This window comes from Ursus maritimus, unplaced genomic scaffold (genome assembly GCF_017311325.1).
Source record: "Ursus maritimus isolate PB19 unplaced genomic scaffold, ASM1731132v1 scaffold_26, whole genome shotgun sequence".
NCBI classification, from domain to species: Eukaryota; Metazoa; Chordata; class Mammalia; order Carnivora; family Ursidae; genus Ursus; species Ursus maritimus.
The window spans coordinates 8274533-8295341 of NW_024425119.1; the positions used below are offsets into that span (position 1 = coordinate 8274533).

A 20809-nucleotide genomic window follows, 5' to 3' on the forward strand; every position below is an offset into this window, starting at 1 on the left:
GGCTCACCCAAAAATAAACAGCACCGAGATGAGATTAGATGGTGTTGTGTGGCTATATGTATTTATAGTCAGGCATTGACACGTGGCACTAGGATGGCAGCCTGAGAATCCCTTTTAACATGTCTTGAACTCCACCCAGAGTCAATGAAGTAAATACGCAGGGTTCACGTCTGGTGATGGGTATGCCCCTCCCCTCAAGCTCCTCCTGTCATGCTACTTATTTATTATGCTTTAGCCGATCCCAGAGGTCTATAATTTGTGACTTAATTTGCTATGTATAGGTAAGTTCTCCTCAGGTCTAATATCTGTCCAATTTTCTCCATCATCACCCTCACTCTTTACTATTACAGGATTATATCTCACTTGATCTCAATAATAGCTGTCTAATGTTGGCCCCCTCCCATTCTCCATACTGTTGCCACTTCCATGCTTTGGCTCCTCATTGTCCTAAGAAAAAGCTTAAACTCCTTGAAATTTTTTTTACAAAATTCTCCTTTGTTAGCTTTCTGTTTAGCAGCCCACTGTCATTTTTGACTATGACCTCCCAACGCATCCACACTTCATGCTCCAGCCAATTGTTAGAATGCCTTATAATGCAATGCTGTTCTTGACCTCGCAGCCTTCACACAAGCTTTACTTTCCAACTGTGATCATTTTCACAGAGCTCCCATTCTCTTCGTTTACCTAACTTCCACTAATGACCTGGTTCGGTTTAGATGTCACCCCCTGCAGGAGGACTTCTTTGCTCTTCCATGTCTGAATTAAGAGATCTCATTCTGTGAGTCTGTGTTCTTACCTAGTCATGGCACTTGCAACAATGTATTGCTATTTGCCTTTACCATCGACTAAGATACAACCTTTTTGCAAGAGGGAATGTGTCTAATTTCCTTCCTAATTTACATGTAAGGCTAAAACACATTGTACATGTTGAATAATTATTTGTAGGTAAAATTCTTAAATGAAATATAGCTGTTGCCCTTATAATAAAAATAGCTTTAGAAATATCAGTAAAATACAGCCACTCTGAAAAACAGTATGGTGTTTCAAGAAGTTAAAAATATCCCTTTCTTCCCCTACTGATCTTCTTAGTTCTTATGTTCCATAGATGAAAGAAATCATATGATAATTGTCTTTCTCTGCTTGACTTAGAAAGGGGGGGGGTAATCAGAAGGGGGAATGAGGCATGAGAGACTGTGGACTCTGAGAAACAAACTGAGGGCTTCAGAGGGGAGGTGGATGGGGGAATGGGATAGACTGGTGATAGGTAGTAAGGAGGGCACGTATTGCATGGTGCACTGGGTGTTATACGCAACTAATGAATCACTGAACTTTTCATCAGAAACCAGGGATGTACTGTATGGTGACTAACATAATATAATAAAAAAACATTAAAACAAAACAAAACAAAACAAAGAAGTTAAAAATAGAGCTATCCTACGACCCAGAAATTGCACTACTTGTTATTTACCCCAAAGATACAGACATGATGAAAAGAAGGGGCACCTGCACCCCAATGTTCATAGCAGCAATGTCCACAATAGCCAAACTGTGGAAGGAGCCAAGATGCCCTTCAACGAATGGATAAAGAGGATGTGGTACATATATACAATAGAATATTACTCAGCCATCAGAAAGGATGAATACCCACCATTTGGATCAACATGGATGGAACTGGAGAGGATTAGGCTAAGTTAAATAAGTCAGTCAGAAAAAGAAAATTATCATATGGTTTCGCTCATATGTGGAATATAAGGAATAGTGCAAAGGACCATAGGGGAAGGGAGGGAAAACTGAATGGGAAGAAATCAGAGAGGGAAACGAACCATGAGAGACTCTGGACTCTGGGAAACAAACTGCGGGTTGCAGAAAGGGAGGTGGGTGGAGAGATGGGGTAAATGGGTGATGGGCATTAAGGAGGGCATGTGATGTGATGAGAACTGGGTGTTACACACAACAAATGAATCATTGAACACTACATCAAAAACTAATGATGTTACTATATGTTGGCTAATTGAATTTAAATTATAAATAAATAAATAAATAGATAGATAGATAGATAAATAAATAAACAATTTTTTAAAAAAGAAATACCAGTATATTATATAAAGAAGTATTAGAAGAGGAAATAATTTTTCAAGTTCCTTATACCAATTTAGAATACGAAGATTGAGATCTTAGGAGCCAAGTTACACTTACATGGCATGGAAAAGGACGTATATGGGAACTAATTGCTTTTTTATGTTGTTTTATTTATTTATTTTAATATACATACAGTCAACTTCACTCTTCTGATGTACCGTTCTGAATTTTGACAAATGCATAGAATGGAGTAACTACCACCATAGCCAAGATACAGAACAGTTGCATTAGCCCAGATATTCCCCTCATGCTGTCACTTTGAGTTAACTTCTCCCTCACCCAAAACACCTGACAATTACTTATCCATGTTCCATACCTATAGTTTTGTCTTTTGCATAATATCATATAAGTGAAATGCACAAAATATACACTATTGAGTTGAGCTTCTTCTTAGCATAATGCATTTAGGATTCATCTACAACCTTGTATGTCTCAAGTTAGTACCTTTTCATGCCTAAATAATATTCCATCACAGGAACTGCCACATTTTGTTTATCCAGTCACCAGCGAAGGACATTTTGAATTATATCCAAAGTAGGCCATTGTGAAAAAGCCACTAGAGTTACTATTAGGCCTCATGTATAGATTTTTGTGTGAGCATAAATTTTCATTTTTCTTGGGCATATACTTTTGAATGGGATTGTGGAGTCATACATTTATAATATGTCTCCATGTATGACTCCACAATCCCATTCAAAAGTATTTGCCCAAGAAATTTGGCTCTGCCCAAGAAATATGACTATTAATATACAGATTTATAATAAATTGCCAAACTGCTTTCCAAAGTGATTATACCATTTTGATTCTCACCAACAATATATGAGAATGCCATGTATTTTGAGTTAATTTTTGTGGACGGTATAAAATCTGTAGAGCTAGGTTTTTGGGATTTTTGTTTACATATGAAAAATCCAGAAGCATTTGTTGAAATGACTATTCTTTCTTCATTGCATTGTCTTTGTTGATTTGTCAAAGCTCAGTTGACCATATTTGGATAGGCCCATTTCTGTATTCTCAATTCTGTTTTAGCAATTTGCTGAGTTTTTATAGCTAACCTATTAGAAACTGAATTTGGATCCAAGACATCCTATGCTAGAGGCCTAGCTCTTAACCACTGCTATATATTATCTCTCTATTGCTGTTTGGCAGAAAATATTAAATATTTTAGGGGAAAAGTTAATGAAAGGATAAAACTCCCTAGACAGTAAACTTCTACTTTCACTTATTTCAACTTTCCGTCATGCCAATCTTCTTTCTGACCAAACTTAGACTACAAAATCAAGAGAAAAACAAAACAAAACAAAACTCTGGCTTACTTCTCTTCGCTTCCATGATTTATAGTGAGTCCTGCTTCTCAGAACCAACAAAACTTATTTTTTTAATAATTTTTATTTTGTTATATTAGTCACCATACAGTACATCCCCAGTTTTTGATGCAACGTTTCATGATTCATTATTTGCGTATAACACCCAGTGCACCATGCAATATGTGCCCTCCTTAATACCCATCACCAGCCTATCCCATTCCCCCACCCCTCTCTCCTCTGAAGCCCTCAATTTGTTTCTCAGAGTCCACAGCTTCTTTTTTTTATAATAATTTTTTATTATATTATGTTAGTCACCGTACAGTCCATCCCTAGTTTTTGATGTAAAGTTCCATGATTCATTACTTGCATATAACACCCAGTGCACCAAGCAATACATGCCCTCCTTAATACCCATCACAAGTCTACCCCATTCCCCCACCCGCCTCCCCTCTGAAGCCCTCAGTTTGTTTCCCAGAGTCCATATCATATGGTTTCACTCATTCATGGAACATAAGAAGTAGAAAGATCGGTAGGAGAAGAAAGGGAAGAAGAAGGTGGGAGGTAAACAGAAGGGGGAATGAACCATGAGAGACTATGGACTCTGGGCAACAAAACTTATTTAAGCTTTTATATTTGACCCAAAATGTGTTCCAAATTCCATGTGAAAGTATAGAGCAGGGATGAATGGTCATTCACAGCTCCAGTTGTGAACTCATTTTCTATACCTGATCCTTACATTTTATCCTGCCCAGCTTCTAACTCTCCCTACCCATGTGCTCGTCATCTCATTTCCACCACTGCTTCATGTCTTGAACTTTGGGTAAAGCTCCATTTTCTCAGTGATATCCTGCTTTCTCTGGATTTTTGACTCCCCTGTTTCTGGTTCTCAGTCTCACCTACACTGCCTTTGGCTTCCTGGAGTAAATCCTCCTTTGGCTTGGTTTGCTCCTTGGACTCACCACTACAAACAATGTATTCATCAGAATCTTACTTCAAAAGGTATTGTCTGGCATGACTCCAATGTCTAGAGTGCCATGATCAACCACATAGCTGTTTTCAATCTTACAAACTCCATGAACTCTATTTGTTTATGGTTTCTAATCAGGTATAATGTTAATTTCAGACGTAATTGGTCATATAGCTTTCAAGTCCTCCACAATGGATTAGACATAGTAAGTCTGAAGATGTTGAAGGGAGCAAGAACTCCAAGAAGTGATATCAATGAAGAGAAAGCCATCAATAGTGATAAATCAAAAGATACAACTGTTTCAGTCTGAAATTAAATCGTGAAGGAGCAAACAATCATATACACATCAACATCCCATTTCATTATTGTTCCAACGCTATACAGCAAATGCCATTTATAATGATGACTCTGAGGGGTTAAAAAATGTGAAATAGGGGCACCTGGATGGTTCAGTCAGTTAAGCATCTGCCCCACATGAGGCTCCCTGCTCATCGGACAGCCTGTTTCTCCCTCTCCCTCTGCCGCTCCCCCTGCGTGTGCTCTCTTTCTATCAAATAAATAAATGAAATCTTCAAACAAAAATGTCAAATTATGTTCAATATAGTCTGATTAAGAAAGAGTGAAAATAAATAACATTTTTAGAAAGATGTTCACCAAAATATTAAAAGCAGTAAAACAAAACAAAAATTTTAAAAACACCTTATAATAATAATTAAATTGCTTGAAAGAATCACCTTGAGGAAAAAAAAACTATAGTCTGTGAAAATAGATAAAGAAATGAAGAAGAGGAAAACAGCCTTGGTTTTTCTCCTGTCGAACATAAGAAATTTCACAAAATATTAACATTAGACAAGGCCGTGATGGGTCAAGATAAAAACAAGACCACTCCACGATCATGAACACACAACAAAAGCATAAAAGCATAACCACAAAAACCACACTGTTCAAACCACAAAAATGACCACGCATCGCCTGGTTAATAAGAATGACTGCTTCTTCTTTACTACTACTTCTTTACTTCTTTACTTCTTTACTTTCTTGTTTACTTTAGCCCCTCTCTAGTTTTCCTTCCTTCCAGAAAAGATTTCTTAAAGTACCCAATCAGACAATTATCTTCATGTCCTGACAGCATCCAATCCAGAACAAAGCACTACTTCCTTAAACTCTCCCTGAAACCACCCAACACAAGCTCAAATCCTATAATGAATAATTTCTAACATCCCCATATGAAGCACCACATGGTGGTGTGCATTTCCCCTCCCTGCAAAGAAAGATAAATGCAACTTCTTTAACAGGTATGTTCATGGTGGTCAATGGATGGAGGACATTGACAGAGGGCAGGATGGTATGCTGTTTAAGAGACTGCTGTCCTTTGAATCCTGGCTTCACCCAATCAACAGCTGTGTAAATTAAGTAAATTAAACTTGCTCAGGCTCAATGGGGGAGAGGGGGGTAATAAAAAATATTTCTTTTTCAAAGTTGGGTTGAGAATTAAATGAAAAAATATATGAGTATGCATTGCCTTATTTTAGTTGTTAGAATACCTAACTCAAATAGATTTTAAAAATCAGGGTGCCTGGGTGACTCAGTCAGTTGGGCTTCTGCCTTCAGCTCAGGTCATGATCCCAGGGTTCTGGGATTGAGCCCCACATCAGGCTTCCTGCTCAGCAGAGAGCCTCCTTCTCCCTCTCCCTCTTCCCCTCCCCCCGCTTGTGCCTACTCTCTCTCTCAAATAAATAAATAAAATCTTTTTTAAAAACCAGGAGTTAATATTTATCCCATATAACAACTTTAATCTGAGATAGTCTAAGGGTTCAGTGAGTGGCTTGTTGAGGTCAAAATGCTTCACATCTTTCCACTCTGGCTTCTTCCTGTGTCCTCAGCGCTACCACTCACGGCTGCAAGACGGTGTGGCAGCTCCAAGTGCCATGCCCTCAACATCTCTGTCTTCAAAACCAGGAAGTGAGGAGGACAGCAGCCTTCCCTTACATCTGTTTGGGGAAAGGAGAAAACACTTGTCCAGAATTTCCACTAGCGGGTCTTCCCCCTTTGTCTCCTTCCTGAGTACTGTACTCAGTAAGAGTGGAGTCTACAGGTACACTACCTGAGATCAAATCCTGACTCTGGCACTAACTGTGCAACCAGGGAAAGTTACTTAGCCTCTCTGTGTCTTAGTTTGTCACCTGTAAAATAGAAACAGTAACATTCACACTGAAAGTTGGCATGAGGATTAAATTATGTAGCATATGTAAAGACCTTAGAAGAGTGTCAGACATGTAGAAGGTGTAGGTAAGTGCTAATTCTTACAATACACTGCCACATGCCTAGTCATACTTACAAGGGAGACTGTGAATGAAAGTATCTGGCCTTTTCAGCCTCTTTCTTAGAAGGCTCATTGTGCCAGCAAAAAAAAAAAGAAAAAAAAGAATGGGAATGGAAAGTCTCTTGTGTAGGAAACCAACAGTGCCAGCCACTATACATAGTGTTTGAAGGGTCCTTAGCAAAAGTAAATTCTCAAATAAATAATTTCCATCATTTGTAATAATATTCTGCCTTCATTAAATGGCACAATACAATGTCATTTAATAAATAGATCCCCAAATCCAACATTAACCTGCTTCTTTCTTTTTTCTTTTCTTTTTTAAATAATCTCTACACCCAACGTGGGGCTCAAACCCACCACCTCGAGATAAGGACTCGCCTGCTCCACCACTGACCTATAGCCAGCAGACTCCTTTCTCGCGTGGCCAGTCACACTCCTGCACCACCTCCCAGACTCCACAGACTCAGGTGACTACAACTTCACAGTGGGGGGTGACACTGCACATCGAAGTGTTCTGGGCAAGGTCTTACTCCTAGTCTGTGGAGATGTGTTCTAAACTTTATCCTTCCTGCTTCTTGCATCCATTAGGATAACTATTAAAAAGAAAAGACAGCAAGTTTTAGAGAAATTGGAACACTTGTACACTACTGATGGGAATGTAAATTGGCACAGCCATTATGGGGAAAAAAGAGGGAGGTTCTTCAAAACACTAAAAATAGAGTAATCAGAGCTTCTTCCAGACGTGCAGCTCTCCTGGTTTCCTGGAGTTTCCTCAGGGCATGGCCGCCAAACACCAGTCTTCGTTCCTGCCTTAAAGGAAGAAACCGAGACTGCCTCCTGCCCGCAAGCCAGAGGAGACGTGGACCTCTCAGCGCTTGCCAAAGGGAGAAAAAAAAAAAAAAACAGCAAGAAGCAATCAAACATATTGATGAAGTACAAAATGAAATAGACTTCATGAACAAGCCAGTGAGATTTTGAAAGTAGAACAGAAATATAAGAAACTTCACCAACCATTGTTTTTCAGAAGAGGTTGGAATCAATTGCCAAAATCCCCAATTTTTGGGTAACAACTTTTGTCAACCATCCACAAGTGTCTGCTGCTTGGGGAAGAGGACGAAGAGGTATTGCATTAGTTGACAAGAGTTGAAGTGACAGAATTTGAAGATATTAAATCAGGTTACAGAATAGATTTTTATTTTGATGAAAACCCTTACTTTGAAAATAAAGTTCTCCCCAAAGAATTTCATCTGAATGAGAGTGGTGATCCATCTTCAAAGTCCACTGAAATCAAATGGAAATCTGGAAAGAATTTGACAAAACATTCAAGTCAAACACAGAATAAAGCCAGCAGGAAGAGACAGCATGAAGAACCAGAGATCTTCTTCACCTGGTTTACTGACCATTCTGATGCAGGTGCAGATGAGTTAGGAGAGGTCATCAAAGATGATATTTGGCCAAATCCATTACATTACTACTTGGTTCCCAATATGGATGATAAGGAAGGAGAAGGAGAAGAGGGAGGAGAAGAAGAAAGGGGAGGAGGAGGAGGAAAAGGAGGAGGAGGAGGAAGAAGAAGAAGAGGAGAAGGAGGAGAAGGAGAAGAAAGTGAAGAAAGGAGAAGGAGAAGGATTGGAAGATATTGGTGAAGGAGGAGATAAGGATGAAATGAAGAAGAGAAGGTGATGATGAGGGGGAGGAAGGAGAGGAGGATGAAGGAAAAGATGACTAATGGAACACTGATGGATTTCAACCTTCCTTTTTTAGTTTTCTCCAGTCCCTGGGAACAAGTTGCAGTCTCTTTTTCTTTTTCCTGCTCATTCATCCTGTTGTTTGAAGTCTCCATTCTCTCCCTTTATGCCATAGTTCTCAACTTATTTCGGGGGAAAATATCTTGAGCAGAATACAGTGGGAAAAGAATCTCTACCCCTTTCTATTCCAAATTCATTTTTATCCCTTCTTGTCTCAACAAAAACTTTATGGAATCACCACCACCATGCTCTATGGGAAAAAAGAAGAACCTTCTGCTCCCTTAGCTCTGCTGAAAGCTGGAGGGTGCTAGGCCCCTGTGTAGTAGTACATAGAATTCTAGCTGTTTTTCCCTCCTTTCTCTGTATATTGGGCTCAGGGAGTAAACTGTGTCTCTCTGTGAATATGGACAGTAGCATTTACCAACACGTGCCTGCCTACATTCTTTTGTTAAAAAAAAAAAAAAAGAAAAAACGTTTTATAATAGGATTATAGAAGGTTAGCAAAGGGTGGGTTGTATGGGTGGATTAGGTGGGCATTTTGACAACATGGCTTTTCCTTTGATATATTTAACTGTGATGTTTAACAGACATCCTTGCAATTTAAGATGACACTTTTAAAATAAAACTCTCTCCTAATGATGACTTGAGCCCTGACCCTTGATGGGAGAATCAGCAGAACCTGTAAGATCTTATTTGGAATTGACATTCTCTATTGTAATTTTGTTCCTGCTTATTTTAAATTTTCTTTTTGTTTTGCTGGAAAGGAAAGATAATGCTCAATTTTAAACATTAAAAGTGTACAAGTTGCTTTGTTACAATAAAACTAAATGTGTAAGAAAAAAACCCAATGGATAAAAAGTGGTGGTATATGTATACAGTGGAATGTTATGCAGCCATTAAAAATGAAATCTTGCTATTTGCAATGACATGGATAGAACTAGAGGGTATTATGCTAAGTGAAATAAGTCATTTAGAGAAAGACAATTATCATATGATCTCACTGATATGTGGAATTTAAGAAACAAGGCAGAGGATCATAGGGGAAGAGAGGAAAAAAATGAAAGAAGATGAAACCAGAGAGGGAGACCAATCATAAGAGACTCTTCAGCATAGGAAACAAACTGAGGGTTGCCGGAGGAGAGGAGGGTGAGGGGATAGGGTAACTGGGTGTTGGACATTGGGGAGGGCATGTGTTGTAATGGGCACTGGGTATTACATAAGACTTATGAATCACAGACCTGTGTTCCCTGAAATAAATAATACATTATACGGTAATAAAAAAAAACCCAAAAGTTCATACCTTTACACAAATAAAGATACTACTCTACGGAAAAAAAAAACAAAAACAAAACACTAAAAAATAGAACTACGATGTGCTCCTGCAATCTCAATTCTGGGTATGTACCCAGAAGAATTGAAATCAAGATCTCAGATATCTGCACCCCCCATACTCATAGCAGCATCATTCACAATAGCTAAGATATGGAAACAACCCAAGTGTTCACTGATGGATGAAGGCTAAAGAAAGTGTGATATATACACAATGGAATATTAATAAGCCTTAAAAAAGAAACAAATCCTGCCATTTGTGACAACGTAGATGAGCCCAGAAAACATTATACTATGTGACATAGGCCAATCACACAAGGAAAAATACTGCGTGATTTGACTTATGTAAGATATCTAAAATAGTTAAACTCATAGCAGCACAGAATATAATAGTGGTTGCCAAGGGCTACAAAGTAGAGAAATGGGGAATTGTTGTTCAATGGGTATAAAGTTTCAGTTACACTACATAAATAAATTCTGGAGATCTGCTGTGCGACAAATATAGTTTAGTTAACTATATAATATTATACACTTCGAAAATTTTTAAGAGGGTCGATCTATGTTAAGTGTGCTTGCCACACACACACACACACAGGAGCACAAGGAAACTTGGGAGACGTGAGAGATGTCTTTTAATTGTGGCAATGGCACCATGTGTGTTTGCATATGTCCAAAATCAAATTGTACACATTAAACATGTGTAGTTCTTTGTATATCTATTATACCTAATAAAGATGTTAAAACTTTTTAATAAAAAAATAATAAGCTATGGTGGAAAGAACATCTGGCCACCCATAAGTTCTAGATTCTAGTTACATCTAGAGTACAAACTATGTGATTAGGTAAATTACTTATTCTTTTTGTTTCTTTATGTGTAAAATGATAGGATTGAACCAGATTAGCAAAAAATATGTATTGTTTATCTAAAATTCTAATTTTTTAAGTAGTTTGCATTCAGATTTGTAAGAGTCAGAAAAGGCAAGAGACAGGAGGAGTTAAGATGGCGGAGGAGTAGGAGACACCGTTTTCAGCCGGTCCTCCGAGTCGAGCTGGATAGGTACCAGACCAGCCTAAACAACCACGGAACCAGCCTGAGACGCAGGAAGACGCATCTGGATCTCTACAAATGAACATCTCCAGCGCTGAGTATTGAGGTACGAAGCGGGGAGCCATGAAACTGTGCACAGATATCGGAAGATAAACGGAAGGGGGAGGGAGCCGCCGTGTTCGGGCGCCGGGAAGCGGTAGCCACTTGCATGGGAGAGCGGGCGGGGCTCACGGTCGGCACCCGCAAAACAGCAGACTGAGACCGTGAGCCGGGAGCGTGCGCCACCAGGCATCTCGCGGAACTCCGGAATCCCGGTGCGCTCACTGGATCCAGACTGAGACCGGGAGATCCGGGAGCGCGCGTGGGGCGGCTGGCAGCTGGTGGCGTTAGAAACACAAAGGACAGAGACGCGCCGGCCCTGGAAGTGAGGGCTGGGACGCCGGGTGTGGGGCGCACATCCCGGGACGCTGCAGGGTTGAGCAGCACCAACAGAAACAGAGTTAAAGTGGCCAGAACATTAGTAGAGAACGGGCCGCAATCCCTCTGTTCTGTGACAGAGGCTGAAATTTGGCCGCTGCTGCTCTGACTCTCAGAAGAGGCACAGCAAACCGCCAGGGAAAGCCGCCAGAGAACAAAAGCCTGGAAATACCGGCTCAGAGAGTGCCCATCCCCATCCCCCCTCGCAGGGGACACGGAGACTCTACCCAAACAGGGTTGCCTGAGTATCGGCGCGGCAGGCCCCTCCCCCAGAACACAGAAGGCAGGCTGAAAAATCAAGAAGCCCACAACCCGGGCGCCTGGGTGGCGCAGTCATTGAGCGCCTGCCTTCGGCTTAGGGCGTGATCCCGGCGTTCCGGAAAGGAGTCCCTCATCGGGCTCCTCCGCTGGGAGCCTGCTTCTTCCTCTCCCACTCCCCTGCTTCTGTTCCCTCTCTCGCTGGTTGGCTGCCACATAAATAAATAAATAAAATCTTTAAAGAAGAAGCCCACATCCCTAAGATCCCTATAAAGCAAGGGGCACGGCCTGGGACCCAGTCAATAATTTGGGCTCTGGAAACCCCGCAACCTCTCTTCATCAGAATGACAAGAAGGAGAAGCCCCCCCCAGCAAAGAAAAGACAGTGATTCTGTGGCCTCTGCCACAGAAATAATGGATATGGATGTAACCAAATTATCAGAAATGGAATTCAGAGTAACGATGGTCAAAATGATGAGTAGAATTGAAAAAACTATTAACGAAAAGGTTACTGAGAATATAGAATCCCTAAAGACAGAAATGAGAGCGAATCTGACAGAAATTAAAAATTCTATGAGCCAAATGCAGGCAAAACTAGAGGCTCTGACGGCCAGGGTCACGGAAGAAGAGGAAAGGGTGAGTGAATTGGAGGATGGGTTAATAGAGGAAAAAATGAAAATAGAAGATGGTCTTAAAAAAATCCACGCCCACGAATGTAGGTTATGGGAGATTACTGACTCAATGAAATGATCCAATGTTAGAATCATCGGCATCCCCGAGGGGGTGGAGAAAAACAGAGGTCTAGAAGAAATATTTGAACAAATTGTAGCTGAAAACTTCCCTAATCTAGTGAGGGAAACAAAAATTCGTGTCCAAGAGGCAGAGAGGACCCCTCCCAAGCTCAACCACGACAAACCTACGCCACGTCACGTCATAGTGCAATTCGCAAATAGTAGATGCAATGATACAGTATTGAAAGCGGCCAGGGCAAAGAAATTTCTCACGTACCAAGGCAAAGGCATCAGAATTACGTCAGACCTGTCTACACAGACCTGGAATGAGAGAAAGGGTTGGGGGAGCATATTTAAAGCTCTTTCAGAGAAAAACATGCAGCCAAGGATCCTTTATCCAGCAAGGCTGTCATTCAGAATTGATGGAGAAATAAAGACATTTCAGAATCGCCAGTCACTAACCAATTTTGTAACCACGAAACCAGCCCTACAGGAGATATTACGGGGGGTTCTATAAAAGTAAAAAGGCCCCAAGAGTGATACAGAACAGAAAGTCACAGCCAATACAAACAAAGACTTTACTGGCAACATGGCAACATTAAAATCATATCTCTCAGTAATCAGTCTTAATGTAAATGGTTTGAACCATCCCATAAAATGCCACAGGGTTGCAGATTGGATAAAAAGAAATGACCCATCCATTTGCTGTCTACAAGAGACTCATTTCGAACCCAAAGATGCATTCAGACTGAGAGTAAGGGGATGGAGTACCATCTTTCACGCAAATGGACCTCAAAAGAAAGCTGGGGTAGCAATTCTCATATCAGATAAATTGGATTTTAAACTACAGACTATAGTTAGAGATGCAGAAGGGCACTATATTATTCTTAAGGGAAGTATTCAACAAGTGGATATGACAATTATAAATATATATGCCCCCAACAGGGGAGCAGCAAGATACACAAGCCAACTCTTAACCAGAATAAAGAGACATATAAATAAAAATACATTAATAGTAGGGGACCTCAACACTCCACTCTCAGAAATAGACAGAACACCCTGGCAAAAACTAAGCAAAGAATCAAAGGCTTTGAATGCCATACTCGACGAGTTGGACCTCATAGATATATATAGAACACTACACCCCAGAACCAAAGAATACTCATTCTATTCTAATGCCCATGGAACATTCTCAAGAATAGACCATGTTCTGGGACACAAAACAGGTCTCAACCGATACCAAAAGATTGAAATTATCCCCTGCATATTCTCAGACCACAACGCTCTGAAATTGGAACTCAACCACAAGGAAAAATTTGGAAGAAACTCAAACACTTGGAGACTAAGAACCATCCTGCTCAGGAATGACTCGATAAACCAGGAAATCAAAAATCAAATTAAACAATTTATGGAGACCAATGAGAATGAAAATACAACAGTCCAAAACCTATGGGATACTGCAAAGGCAGTCCTAAGGGGGAAATACATAGCCATCCAAGCCTCACTCAAAAGAATAGAAAAATCTAAAATGCAGTTTTTATATTCTCACCTCAAGAAGCTGGAACAGCAACAGAGGGACAGGCCTAATCCACGCACGAGGAAGCAGTTGACCAAAATTAGAGCTGAAATCAATCAAGCAGAAACCAGAAGTACAGTAGAGCAGATCAACAGGACTAGAAGCTGGTTCTTTGAGAGAATCAATAAAATTGACAGACCACTGGCAAGACTTATCCAAAAGAAAAGAGAAAGGACCCAGATTATTAAAATTATGAATGAAAAAGGAGAGGTCACGACGAACACCATTGAAATTGGAAGGATTATTAGAAATTTTTATCAACAGCTATATGCCAATAAACTAAGCAATCTGGAAGAGATGGAATCCTTCCTGGAAACCTATAAACTACCAAGATTGAAACCGGAAGAAATTGATTCCTTAAACAGGCCAATTAATTATGAAGAAATTGAGTCAGTGATAAACAACCTTCCAAATAACAAAACTCCAGGCCCGGACGGTTTTCCTGGGGAATTCTACCAAACATTCAAAGAAGAAATAATACCTATTCTCCTAAAGCTATTTCAAAAAATAGAAACAGAAGGAAAGCTACCAAACTCATTCTATGAGGCCAATATTACCTTGATCCCCAAACCAGGCAAAGACCCCCTCAAAAAGGAGAATTACAGACCGATTTCCCTAATGAATATGGACGCCAAAATCCTCAACAAGATACTTGCTAATAGAATCCAACAGTACATTAAAAGGATTATCCATCACGATCAAGTGGGATTCATACCTGGGATGCAAGCGTGGTTCAATATTCGCAAATCAATCAGCGTGATACATCATATCAACAAGAAAAGACTCAGGAACCATATGATCCTCTCAATCGATGCCGAAAAAGCATTTGACAAAATACAGCATCCTTTCCTGATTAAAACCCTTCAGAGTGTAGGAATAGAAGGTACATTTCTCAATCTCATAAAAGCCATCTATGAAAAGCCTACTGCAAATATTATTCTCAATGGGGAAAAGCTGGAAGCCTTTCCCTTAAGATCAGGAACTCGACAAGGATGCCCACTCTCGCCACTATTATTCAACATAGTACTAGAAGTCCTTGCAACAGCAATCAGACGACAAAAAGGGATCAAAGGTATTCAAATTGGCAAAGAAGAAGTCAAAATGTCTCTCTTTGCAGATGACATGATACTCTATATGGAAAACCCAAAAGAAGCCACTCCCAAACTATTAGAAGTTATAGAGCAATTCAGTAACGTGGCGGGATACAAAATCAATGCTCAGAAATCAGTTGCATTTCTATACACGAATAACGAGACCGAAGAAAGAGAAATTAGGGAATCCATCCCATTTACAATAGCACCAAAAACCATACGTTACCTTGGAATTAACTTAACCAGAGACGTAAAGGACCTATATTCTAGAAACTATAAATCACTCTTGAAAGACATTGAGGAAGACATAAAAAGATGGAAAGATATTCCATGCTCATGGATTGGAAGAATTAACATAGTTAAAATGTCCATGCTACCCAGAGCAATCTACACTTTCAATGCTATCCCGATCAAAATACCGAGGACATTTTTCAAAGAACTGGAACAAATAGTCCTTAAATTTGTATGGAAACAGAAAAGGCCCCGAATCTCCAAGGAACTGTTGAAAAGGAAAAACAAAGCTGGGGGCATCACAATGCCGGATTTCGAGCTGTACTACAAAGCTGTGATCACAAAGACAGCATGGTACTGGCACAAAAACAGACACATAGACCAATGGAACAGAATAGAGAGCCCAGAAATGGACCCTCGGCTCTTTGGGCAACTAATATTTGATAAAGCAGGAAAAAACATCCGGTGGGAAAAAGACAGTCTCTTCAATAAATGGTGCTGGGAAAATTGGACAGCTACATGCAAAAGAATGAAACTTGACCACTCTCTCACACCATACACAAAAATAAACTCCAAATGGATGAAAGACCTCGATGTGAGACAGGAATCCATCAAAATTCTAGAGGAGAACATAGGCAGCAACCTCTACGACATCGGCCAAAGCAACCTTTTTCATGACACATCCCCAAAGGCAAGAGAAACAAAAGATAAAATGAATTTATGGGACTTCATCAAGATTAAAAGTTTCTGCACAGCCAAGGAAACAGTCAGAAAAACTAAGAGGCAGCCCACGGAATGGGAGAATATATTTGCAAATGACACTACAGATAAAGGACTGGTATCCAAGATCTACAAAGAACTTCTCAAACTCAATACACGAGAAACAAATAAACAAATCAAAAAATGGGCAGAAGATATGAACAGACACTTTTCCAATGAAGACATACAAATGGCTAACAGACACATGAAAAAATGTTCAAAATCATTAGCCATCAAGGAAATTCAAATCAAAACCACACTGAGATACCACCTTACGCCAGTTAGAATGGCAAAAATAGACAAGGCAAGAAACAACAATTGTTGGAGAGGATGTGGAGAAAGGGGATCCCTCCTACATTGTTGGTGGGAATGCAAGTTGGTACAGCCACTCTGGAAAACAGTGTGGAGGTCCCTTAAAAAGTTAAAAATTGAGCTACCCTATGATCCAGCCATTGCACTACTGGGTATTTACCCCAAAGATACAGACGTAGTGAAGAGAAGGGCCATATGCACCCCAATGTTCATAGCAGCAATGTCCACAATAGCTAAATCGTGGAAGGAGCCGAGATGCCCTTCAACAGATGACTGGATTAAGAAGTTGTGGTCCATATATACAATGGAATATTACTCAGCTATCAGAAAGAACGAGTTCTCAACATTTGCTACAACATGGACGGCACTGGAGGAGATAATGCTAAGTGAAATAAGTCAAGCAGAGAAAGACAACTATCATATGATTTCTCTCATCTATGGAACATAAGAACTAGGATGATCGGTAGGGGAAGAAAGGGATAAAGAAAGGGGGGGTAATCAGAAGGGGGAATGAAACATGAGAGACTATGGACTATGAGAAACAAACTGAGGACTTCAGAGGGGAGGGGAGTGGGGGAATGGGATAGACCGGTGATGGGTAGTAAGGAGGGCACGTATTGCATGGTGCACTGGGTGTTATACACAACTAATGAATCATCGAGCCTTACATCGGAAACCGGGGATGTACTGTATGGTGACTAACATAATATAATAAAAAATCATTTAAAATAAATAAATAAATAAATAAATGCACAACTACTAAAAAAAAAAAAAAGGCAAGAAACTCTCAGCAGAATTCTATGTGTCCTCATTACTTACCAATTTATTTTATTTTTTTATTTTTAAAGATTTATTTTGTGAGGGGCGGGGGCACAGAGAGAGAGGAAGAGAGGGTCTCAAGCAGACTCTAAGCTGAGCACAAAGCTGGAAACAGGGCCGGATCTCACGACCTTGAATCACAACCTGAGCCAAAACCGAGTCTGATGCTCAACCGACCGAGCCACCCAGGTGCCACCCAGGCACTCCCCAGATAATTTATTTTGAAGTATCTGGACCTACCATCTTTAAGCAGTGAAAAAACATAAATTAGAAATATCTGGGCTATGTTAACAATTGGAATTAAATCCTTGGATCTTGATAAATGATAAATTATATAAGATCAGAATCTAAGTTCATATCATTGGACAAAACATTTTGGACAGTGCAGTGTCCTCTCAGCACGTGGAAAATCAGGCTAATCTTCACGTGATCAATTACATAGACAAGCATTACAAATCTTTGACATTCCAGCTCTTACATTCCTAGGAAAGATCGCTTTTAAATACTGACAGGATCAAAACTTTCTGCCTCAACCAACATGTCCGAGGAAATTACATCCTACCATTAAAACCACTTATTTGGGCCTTCGAGACTTCTCTGAAACACAACGCCAGAAAATACAAAAGGAAGTCCTGGTTAATCTCTAACAAAGCCGTATGAAGTTACGGAGGCAGAATTAGGCAGGGAGACCAGATGTGATACAACTACAAGAAACAGATACGCCTTAAGTTGACCTGTGGTGATCAACCAGAGGTCCTAGGGGGTGTCTAGCAAAGAACGGGCATGAGGGTATGGGTTGAAACATCAGGTAAGGACAAGCAGAAAAATGACAGGGGCAGGTGTTGCTGTAACAAACTTTAGTAACTTCGTAATCGTGCCAAGCACACTCCTGTTGCCATACCGAGACCTGATGCTGAAGATAGCATCTTCTAAAGGGGTTCCTGTTTTTATTGTTCTGATGAGAAGCTGGAGTCCATTCATTAGCACTGTTCTCACTTCTCTTTCACTCTCAACCAGAAATTAGGGTCCTTGAGAAGTTAATGGCCTCTGGTTCTGCACCTGCCTCCAATTAGTACCAAGGCAAGAGGTGAAAATATGTTTGGAATCACACAAACGTCCAGGGGCGGGTGGACGTCCTCATTAAGCCTGAGATTTCAGAAGAGTTTTGAGCTGTGAGATTGCACTCTCGGTTGGATTATCAACAAAACCAAGGCCCCTGGCAGTTCAGATTATTGCCTGGCCCAGAGACTGAATAAATTAGGAAAAGTTAAAAAGAAGTAAAAAGTAACTCTGACAAGTTACTGTGGACAAGAGAGCTTGGCAAGGTCACTAATGTAACAAACTCAGCTAAGAAGAGTAAAAATAAAAATCAAACTACAGATTTCCCAGAACATTTTATTCTAAAAGTCTCATGATAGGCTTTTTAAAACAGTAACTTTAGACTTTTTAAAATAAATTGTGAAAACAGCACAGTGTTCCCGTATACCCTTTACCCAACTTCTCCTTATGTTAATATCTTACAGAACCATCAAGTATTTATCAAAAGAAATGATGCTACAATGTAATATTGGTATAATAGTATTAACTAAATTCAAAACTTAACCAAATTTCACTAGTTTTTCCATTGCTTCTCTGCTTTAGGACCCAACCCAGGATTATTTTGTCCTGTCTCCTTGGTTTCTTCCAACCTCTAACTATTCCTCAGTTCTTCTTTGTCTCCACAACTTGGACACTTGGGAAGGGTGCCCATCTGTTATTTTGTACCATGTGCCTCAGGGTGGGCTTCTGTGGTGATTTCTCATTATGAAAGGGACGTCCTGTGCTCTTAGGGGGGACGCTACAAAGGTAATGTGCTTCCCAAGCATCATATCAAGGGGCACTTGATGCGGATATGTATTACTGGTGATATTAACCTTCATCGTTCTGCTAAGGTCAACGGCATGCTTTTTTACCATCTTTTTTATAAGTGAAGAAAGAGAGGCTTCATGAGAAAAACAAGTTAGATTACACAGCCTAAATGTAGGGTCTGACTCCAAAGTTCATGGACTTTCCAAAATTTGCCACATTGTCCCTCTTCCGTTGGAACTATCGTGAAAATTCCCATGTTTTCTTTTATGTCTCCTTGAAGATCCCTAGGTGAGTAAAGTTGACTAAAACTGTTGCCCATTATGTGTTTCTATGTGCTTTCAGAGTTCTAGAAAAAGCTGAAAACAGAATTCAAATAAAAATATTAGAAAATTAACATTCATGGTCTCTAGTGAAAAGGGGTATTAAACATCAGCGTCTTGTCCTTTCCCCTGATCTAGATTTAGGTTTTCTGATAATCCTAGGCACACATAATTTTGTGTATTGGGCAGCAAAAACAAACGAGCAAACAAACCAAAACAATGCTATTGAATGTGAGTGTTAATATTTTCTTTACAGAGAGATTTAGACATAGGCTGAGAAACAGAACTAAACAGTTTTGAAGGAAATTTTTTTCAGGAAATCAGTAATAATAATCTTAAATTATAGTTGAACTCAAGAGTGAAAAAATAATAGATTTTCCTTACTTTACCTGATTTCCATGTCTTCCCACATCAATTATATACCAAAATAATCAGTGCACCTGCTCTTAGAAATGTCACATAGAACAGACTTCATATTCCTTTAGAAGTAATTCTAGTCAATTCTATACAAAAAACTAACTGAACGTATTATATAGTAAAGTAAAATTGTTTTCAATTAATTTGTATCTGTTTTTATACTTTCTCATAGCCAGAATATATTTCTTACATTGGAATAAATTAATATATGAGTACGCCATCTCACACGAAGCTTCAAGCTGCTTCCAGGTTTTTCTTTCATTGGACAAAGCTATCCATGAGTCACTGAATTATGGGCTTCATTATGGGGAAAAAGACTGACTAATCTCTCTCCAGAGTGTCCTGATGGAGAGAACTTGAAACTACGAAGTGTGGCCAGTTCATTCATTAAGCCACAAACACTTATCAAGTTAATATAACAGAGTGATCATAAGCCCTGAGGCCAGACGACCTGGGTTCAAACCATGGCTTAATATACTCGTTGTGAAGTCAACTAAGTTATTTAGTCCTTATGGGGCACCTGGGGGGCTCAGTTGGTTAAGCATCTGACTCTTGATCAGGTCATGATCTTCAGGTCATGGAATCGAGCCCCACCTCGGGCTCTTCGTTCAGTGGGGAGTCTGCTTGAGATTCTCTCCCTCCCTCTCCTCCCCTGAAAAAATTATTTGGTCTTTCTACGTCATAGTTTCCTCATTTGTAAAATGGAGATAACAGTGGTCTATATCTCATCTGAAAGATGGGGATAAGAACACTAATCCCCTCAAGTATTGTAATGAAGAACAAATGAGGAAATATCTGTAAAACACACACACAGGCTGTGTAGAACACTTACACAGAGTAACTGTGAATCCTACTTTGGGACACTCTTGATTTTTTCTGTTGTCCTAGCATAATTATTAATAGGGCCTCCCGTTCAATCTAAAAAGAGTCCCAGTTTGGAATATAAATCGCGTAGCCATCCTAGTTACAAAGCACATGGTAAATATTATACAACCATTAGTTATTATCAAAACTTTGTTCTGAGCATTGGGGATGCTTAGTAGTGAGCAATGACAACAACGACACAATAATCTCTGCCTTCCTGAAGTTTTTATTCTAGTTGGGAGACAT

At 39.8% G+C, this 20809-nt stretch overlaps 1 pseudogene; it reads left to right on the plus strand.

The window, feature by feature from the left end:
- The first annotated feature begins 7515 nt into the window (after positions 1-7515).
- Positions 7516-8854, plus strand: LOC103656218 (annotated as a pseudogene).
- The last annotated feature ends 11955 nt before the right edge of the window (positions 8855-20809 follow it).